A 7,463-nucleotide genomic window follows, 5' to 3' on the forward strand; every position below is an offset into this window, starting at 1 on the left:
AACCTGAGGGTGTTTGTGGAGACACCAGCTGATGTGAAGTGAAGGTGGCCCTAGGGAGCCTCAAATTTGTTATGTATGGCATCTGAAGTAAGGGCCATTTTGTGGGGACTGTTCCCCCAGATTTTGCACTTCCGTCAAACTCATTGCAAATGGATGAAGACACATTGGCATGAACAGTGGAATATTACTCAGAGATTTATGAAGAAGCAAGCTACTGATGCATGTGGCACATAGATGAATCTCAGAAGCAGTGTGCTGAGGGAGAGTGGTTTTTAATGGAGCAATTCAGCAACACATCACCAGGAACCCCATGGGTTGATTGCATAAGAAATGATGTGTTTTTATAGAAAAGTGGAATCACCATGGCTTGCAAATGAGGTTGCTTAGAAGTAAGTGAAAATTGGGCCAGGCCTGGAGAACAGAGATATGGGGATATGGGAAAGGCTGCTTTCTTTTTAGGCAGACAGAAAGTTCCTTGGGAAGACAAGCATGGCAGGAACACAGGCATTGAGGAACTGGAGATGACACAGCTGGAAAGGCGGTGTTTTAGTCAGCTTTTTCACTGCTATGACTAAAGGATCTGACCAGAGCAATTTTAAAGGAGGAAAAGTTTATTTGAGTACTTACAGTCTCAGAGGTCTTAGTCCACAGAAAGTTGGCTGCATTCCTTGGGACTCCAGGTGAGGCAGGACATCATGGCGGAAGAGTGTGGCAGAGGGAAACAGCTCACATGTTGATCAGGAAGCAGAGAGAGAGTCCACCGGCCAGATACAAATATGTACCTGAAGCCACACCCCAATTCCCACCTCCTGCAACCACTCCCTGCCACTCAGTTACTCCCTATCAGGGTATTAAGTCACTGATTGGGTTAAGACCCTTACAACCCAATCATTTCTCCTCTGAACCTTCTTGTATTTACACATGAGTTTTTGGGGAACACCTCACATCCGAACCATAACAGGTGGTCACCTGTTGGGAGTCAGTAGGAAGGTAGATTCACTCTGTAGGACATGCTGAGGTCCCAGAGTTTTCAGAACTGGAGGGATTTGCTGTATGATGAAGGCAGGTTGGGAAGAATTTGTTTCCTATCATTGCACCAGATCGGAGAGATGGGAGACAAAATCTACTGACTCTCCAAGGTAGAGTCATTAGGGTGGTTGCCAAAAGTTTATCTGCTCTGAATACAACAGTCAGCAACCAGTATAAATTTCAATATCCAATGAAGTGTTTTCAAAAATTGTTTTGACAATGATCCAAATTAAAAATTACATTTACTATCAAGTACACATACACACACATGACGGTTTCATGAAACAATATTTCCTCTTATTATGTGCAATGCACTCTGAAATATTCAGTTCAGTTCTGTTCTATTCTGTTCGTTTCTTTTTAAAATAATGCTGGTCACCATACTAGATACTGGGTCTTCTGGAGTCTTGATCTTGGACTTCCAGGCTCCAGAACAGTGAGAAATAAATATTTCATGCATATAAGTCTCTCTCTAGGTGGCATTTTGCTAGACCAGCCTGAATGGACTAAGAAAATCTGCTTGCCTGTTCAGAAGGACTGATAATCCTGCCCAGGCTCAGAGTAGTAAGATCGAGTATTTGAGGGTATCCTGGGAACTGATATGTACTATTCCAGGAAAAGAGATAACATCCCTGTTCCTGCTCCTCTCACTCAGAGGTTTGGCACCCACTTCAGGTGATGCTTATCACAAAGTGGGCAAGTAGGTAGCATGGCATAGATAACTTGAAATGTTCTGAACACCCTGAGCAAGGCAATGTTAAACACTTTATATTCATGGCATCTAAATTTCACCAAAATATTCCTATGGGAAACTGCTATCCTCATCTGATGGGCGAGTAAACAGAGGTTTAGAGAGGAGAGAGTCCTGCCTTTGGTCACAAGAGTGGAGAGATTCCAGAGCTCTCTCTAGAGCTTTGCCTACTCCCTGTTCGCCTCCCCTGCTTGCTCCTTTTATTTCTTCTTCTTCATGGTTTGTTTTCTTTTTCTTTTTCTATTTTTCTTTTTTTTCTTTTTCTTTCTTTTTTTTTTTTTTTTTGTACTGGGAAATAGATCCAGCTGTGCTTTACCACTGAGTTAGATCTCCAGTCCTTTTTAAATTTTGAGACAGAGTCTTGCTAAGTTTCTGAGAGGTTCAGTAAATTGCTGAGGCTGGCCTTGAACTTGTGATCTTTCTGCCTCAGCCTCACTGTTATTACAGGTGTGTGCCACCATGCTCAGCCATCCTGTTTCCCTACTAATTCCTGTCTCCATTATGCAGTCCTGGGACTCCAAAGGTCAGGCACAGAATGTTTAAAAGGGCAGTTTGGGTCACAAACCTCAGAGTGGTGCACACACTAAATAAGTCCTAGGGGGTCTCACAATGTTCTAGAGATCATTCACAGATGCAGTTCTTGTTCTTCCCTTGGAAACTTGCTTTCCAAAATTATCATAATGACAATTGCAAATGTAGGCAGCACCAATGAGGCTTTGTGCATGCACCACCTCAAGCTCCTGAGGCAGTCGCTGTCCTTATGCCTACCCCACCAGGGAGGAGGAATAACTTGCCCAAGGCTGCATAGCCAACAAAGAGCAGAGCTGGGGCTTGACCATAGGGGTTGACCCTTGTCAACCCTTGTGTTTTGGGGAATTGAGGAGCAAGAAATGGGGAAAAGGGAGGGAGAAGGTAGTTGCTCAAGTCTGAGGACACGCCAAATGCTTTCAAAGAAGCCCAAGAACAGAAAGAGACACACAAGAAAAACAGCAGAATGTCAGCCAAGCACGATGTGCGTGCTACACGACCTAGAGCCCGACTCCATGACAGTGTGTTACTGTGTTCAAAATGGCCATGTGTAAAAATGGCTCCTACAAACAAGAAGATAAAAAGACTCCCTTACTGCCCCACCCCTCAAATAATGGCAGCTCCCCAGAGCCCCAACCCAGCAGATCTACCAAAAGCCAGCCTTTGCTGTGGGTTCTCACTCAGGGAAGGTGAATTATTATTTTTTTATAAAGATTTTGTTTTTCTCTAGTGAAGGGTGTAAGACCGTGCAGCCAGTCTTGGGGGCTCTGAAGCTCAGTGAACCAGGAAAGAATCTCCATCCACCCTGTCTTGGCATAAGTGGTGAGGTTGCTGGAAGCCGCAAGCCAGGGGAGGGAAATGGAGGAAAGGGCGGGCAGCTGGAGAGACAGCAGAAGCTTTATAAATAACTCTGTCCTCCCTCTGCCTCGGAATCATAGCACCGTGACACTCTGTGAGATTACATGAATAGCAGGCAGGGTCCTAGAGAAACTAAGCATCAGGAGGGATGGGGGGTGTGGGCAGGTGATAAACTGGAGACTCTGATTAATGATGGTGCAGGTAAAAGACGGCCTCTGGGAGGAGTCCAGAAGTCCCAGGGTGGGCACATGTGTTTGTGAGTGCACGTGTGTGTGCACCTATGTGTAAGTGTGTTAGAGAGAGGGCAACTCAGGATCTCCTTTGTGTTTTCATCCTTTGTATTTCTTAACCTAATCAAACTGGTTCCCTTCTATATAGAAGTTTGTATGGTCCCCACATTCCCCCTGCCAATCCATCTCTCCCCTTATCTTCAAAGATTACTACAGGCTACTTTTTAGGAATGATTTACTTAACTTTAACACCTGCACCCCACTGGCCAGGAGTTGAAGGGAGATCTTACAACCAGATCCTAAAGAAGGGGCCCCAGCAATGACTATATGGGATCTTCTAAGGAGAGGAATCCTCCCCTCTGCAGAGTCCAGGAGTCCCTCACTGACCTACCTCAGGAAGTCAAGACATGGCACAAATCTGCTCACACAGACTTAGATGTTGCTGAACCTTTATTTATATTTATTTATATATGGTGCTGAGAATCAAACCCAGTGCCCCACACATGCTAGGCAAGTGCTGTTCCTCTGAGCAACAATCCCAGTCCCATGACTGTTTTTTTGATTCCAACCTCCTCTGAAGTTCCCCGTCTCTGTCAAACCATCTTAGTTAGACTTCATGGTCTCTCTGCCCCTGGCCACTCCATTCCATAGGAGCCTACCTGGCCCAGGGTAGCCATAGGAACTGCTAAGACTGTTACCATTATCCCAGGCCCAAGGTCTTACTTCAGAGGTCCCAAAATGTTGGTATGATCACTTGCACCAAAACTAAAACAGAAAAGATAATGGTGAAAAGCAGGAGAACAACTTTAACCGATATGGTAATGTTGGGAAGTGAAACCCAGCATCTCCGCCTGGTCTTTGAGTTACTGACATGGGCTGTGTGTTTGAATGGAAGAAATGGGATGAGGGTGAGAGGTACACGTAACTGAGCAATCCTGGTTCAACTGTGGTCTGGTTGATCATCTCAGTTCTGGTTCTACTAGGTGGTCCCAGAGAAGGCCTTGTGCTTGAGGGGGCAATTTCCACTTGTTGCCCAGGATGATGTTTTTCTGTCAGATCTTTGACCCTGGAGGGGGATGATGCCTGGAGACTTCTAGGCACCACTCCAGAGACCTGATGGTATGAAAGCTGACTGTGGAATGTCCTTGAAAATCTTGTCTCAGTCTTGAAGGGGGTTGAGATAGGTCAGGAAAATGGCTAAAAACTGGTGTTTAGATGAACCCTCTGTGAACAGGTAATATTTCTACATGCAGAGTGGAGCAGAGTTGAAGGTAATGAAAGAGACATAGGAATGAAAGTAGAGTCGCCAGTGTGTGTGTGGGGGGGAGTGTATCGTGTGTTATAGGAGATTAAACCACCCAGAGTTTGCTAGGCAAGTGCTCCATCAGTGAGCCACACCCCAAGTCAAGATGCCAAGCCTTTACCCTGCTCTAGTTACATATTGGACATCTGCAAGCCTATATGAAGAGCCATCGCTTTTGGCAAAAGGAGATTCTCTAAGTCCTTGTTTTAAGAGGAATTGTCAGGCCCTTTCAAATCCACACAGCATTAATGGAGCTCAGCACTGAGCTAGGCACCAGGGAAGGTTGAAGTCTGAGATTTTATCCTGTCTTCAAGAGACTTGCAGTCTTCTTGGTGATGTAAAAATGACCATGAGACAAAGAGAGACATGTACGTAATGTCTCTCAATGGGACAAATCTATGTGCAGATAAGTGAATTCTGAGCACATCCGACCCAAGGACATCATTACCAAAGATACACACCATCACCCATACACACATACTTTCTCCTTCGAATCCCTCAGTGGTTAGGCTGCATAGCCACAACAGGATGGAGTTAAGACCAATAGCCTGGGTGGGTTTCAACACGAGTTCTCAATGCCACCTCATGATTGCTGGTATCATGTGAGTTTAGCTCACAAGATAAACCAGTGTCTCTTGCCCAGCAGCCACTGCAGCAACATCAATTTGACTCAAATCGAGTCCAGCCTCTCTTTGGGTGATTTTGAGGGCAGGTGTGTCAGTCATCTTTCTGTCACTATAACTAATATTTGAGATCACTAATTTATAAAGATAAAAGTTTTAATTTGGTTCATGGTTCTAGGGGTTTTCAGTCCATGGCCCTATTGATTTGGGGCCTCTTTCAGTCAGCTTTTTCACTGCTGTGACTAAAGGACCCAATTAGAACAATTGCAGAGGAGGAAAAGTTTATTTGAGGGCTCACAGTTTCAGAGGTCTCAGTCAATAGCAGACTCCATTCCTTCTGGCTCAAGGTGAGGTTGAACATCAGGGTGGAAGAGTGTGGCAGAGGGAAGCAGCTCACATGGTGATCTGAAAGTAGAGCAAGAGAGCTCTCCACTTGCCCAATACAAATATATACCCCAAAGCTATGCCCCCAGTGCCCACCTCCTCCAGCCACATACCCCACCTGCCTTCGGTTACCACTCATTTAATCCCATCAGGTGGTTAATTCACTGATTGGATTAAGGCTCTCATAACCCGATCATTTCTTCTCTGAACCTTCTTACATTGTCTCAAATGTGAGCTTTTGGGGGCTACCTCACATTCCAACCAGAACAGGTCCTGTGACAAGGCAGCACATTATGGCAGGGCAGAGCAAAGTCACTCACCTCATGACTGAGAAGTGAAATGAAAGAAGAGAAATGGACTGGGGTCCCATAATCTCCTTTGAGAGCACACCCCCAGTGATTTGAAGACTTCTTGCTAGGATCCTCTTCTTGAAGGTTCCACTGCTTTCCAGTAGCACCACAGGCAGGGGACCAGGCCATTACTAATACATGCACCTACAGGGACACTCAGATCCAAACCACAGCAGTGGAGTTGGTTTTGTCTTGTTGCTCACTGCTTTCCTTTTCTTGTTTCAGTACATTTTCCCTGGGGGAAGAGTTTTACTAACTTGAAGACTGTCCTCAGCAGTTCCTTCTAGAGATGCAAATATCTTTCAAATCCCTGAGATTGAGGTTTAAATCATTTCTTCTGGAATTCTCTTGTAGGGAGAGGCATGGTGTCAGGTTTGGTTTTTCCTTCATGCTGGTAGCCAGTTGTTATAGAATTATGGAAATCTGTGCCACAGAACATGCTGCCCACTTTTAGAAATCTCCCTAAACTACATGAATTCAGCCAGAGTGCATTTATATATTGCTAAATAAGAGTTTCACACATATGTAGAAGTTTAACATCCTCAGATAAATAGCTCTGCAAGGAGAAAATGCAAATTATGACTTAAAGTCAGTTTCTTCTTCTGTGCACTGCATACCAATGGGACTTTACCCTTTAGCTAGGACAATGTAGCTACTACTTCTTTTACACAGATATATGCCCTGCATGAAGTTTTTTTCCTGGGACTGTCAAAAAATAAGTAGACTATTAGTTACTTGGTTTTCTCTTTGGAAACCCTGTAGGGGCAACAGGGTTAGATGTTAAGTCTTTAACCAAGTCTTGGATTGACCACACTTTGGAACATCACTTTGGGCAGGATGGAAAAAGGCCCCATGAGCTCTTTTACCCCATGAGTGAATGAGGTAGAATCAAGGGGTTGATGGGTTTTTAAACAGTTGTCTAATGATTCTGCTGAATTTATTAGAATCTTCCTCAATCTAAAAGGAATAAAAAAGAGAGGTAGAAAAGTGTGAAAGAGCATAGGAGAAAGGAGTGTGAACCAGCAAAGGCAAAGAAAAATGGGACAAAATAAGAGGAATATGAAGCAGGAGAAAATAAAGGATGAATGAAAATTAGGATCTCAAAGTCAACAAATAATAGAATAAATACTGTGCATGTGTGTACTTCTGTGTGTGTGTGTGTGTGCACCACACTCACTTTATGTGGGACCATGTGGAATACATATATTTTTCCCCTTTGCTTATGCTAAGGACAACTAGGAACTGGGTGGTCTATATGGAGCATAGGAAGATTTTGGAGGAGAGAAAAAGGAGGGTCATCCAGGCACTGTCAGGCCTGAGAAATGACACAGTAACAACTTTTCTGAATGGAATATTTTTTTTTTTTTTTGGCTCAGATCTGAAGCTGAAGAAGCCAGAAATAGATAC

This window comes from Sciurus carolinensis, chromosome 12 (genome assembly GCF_902686445.1).
Source record: "Sciurus carolinensis chromosome 12, mSciCar1.2, whole genome shotgun sequence".
Taxonomy (NCBI): Eukaryota; Metazoa; Chordata; class Mammalia; order Rodentia; family Sciuridae; genus Sciurus; species Sciurus carolinensis.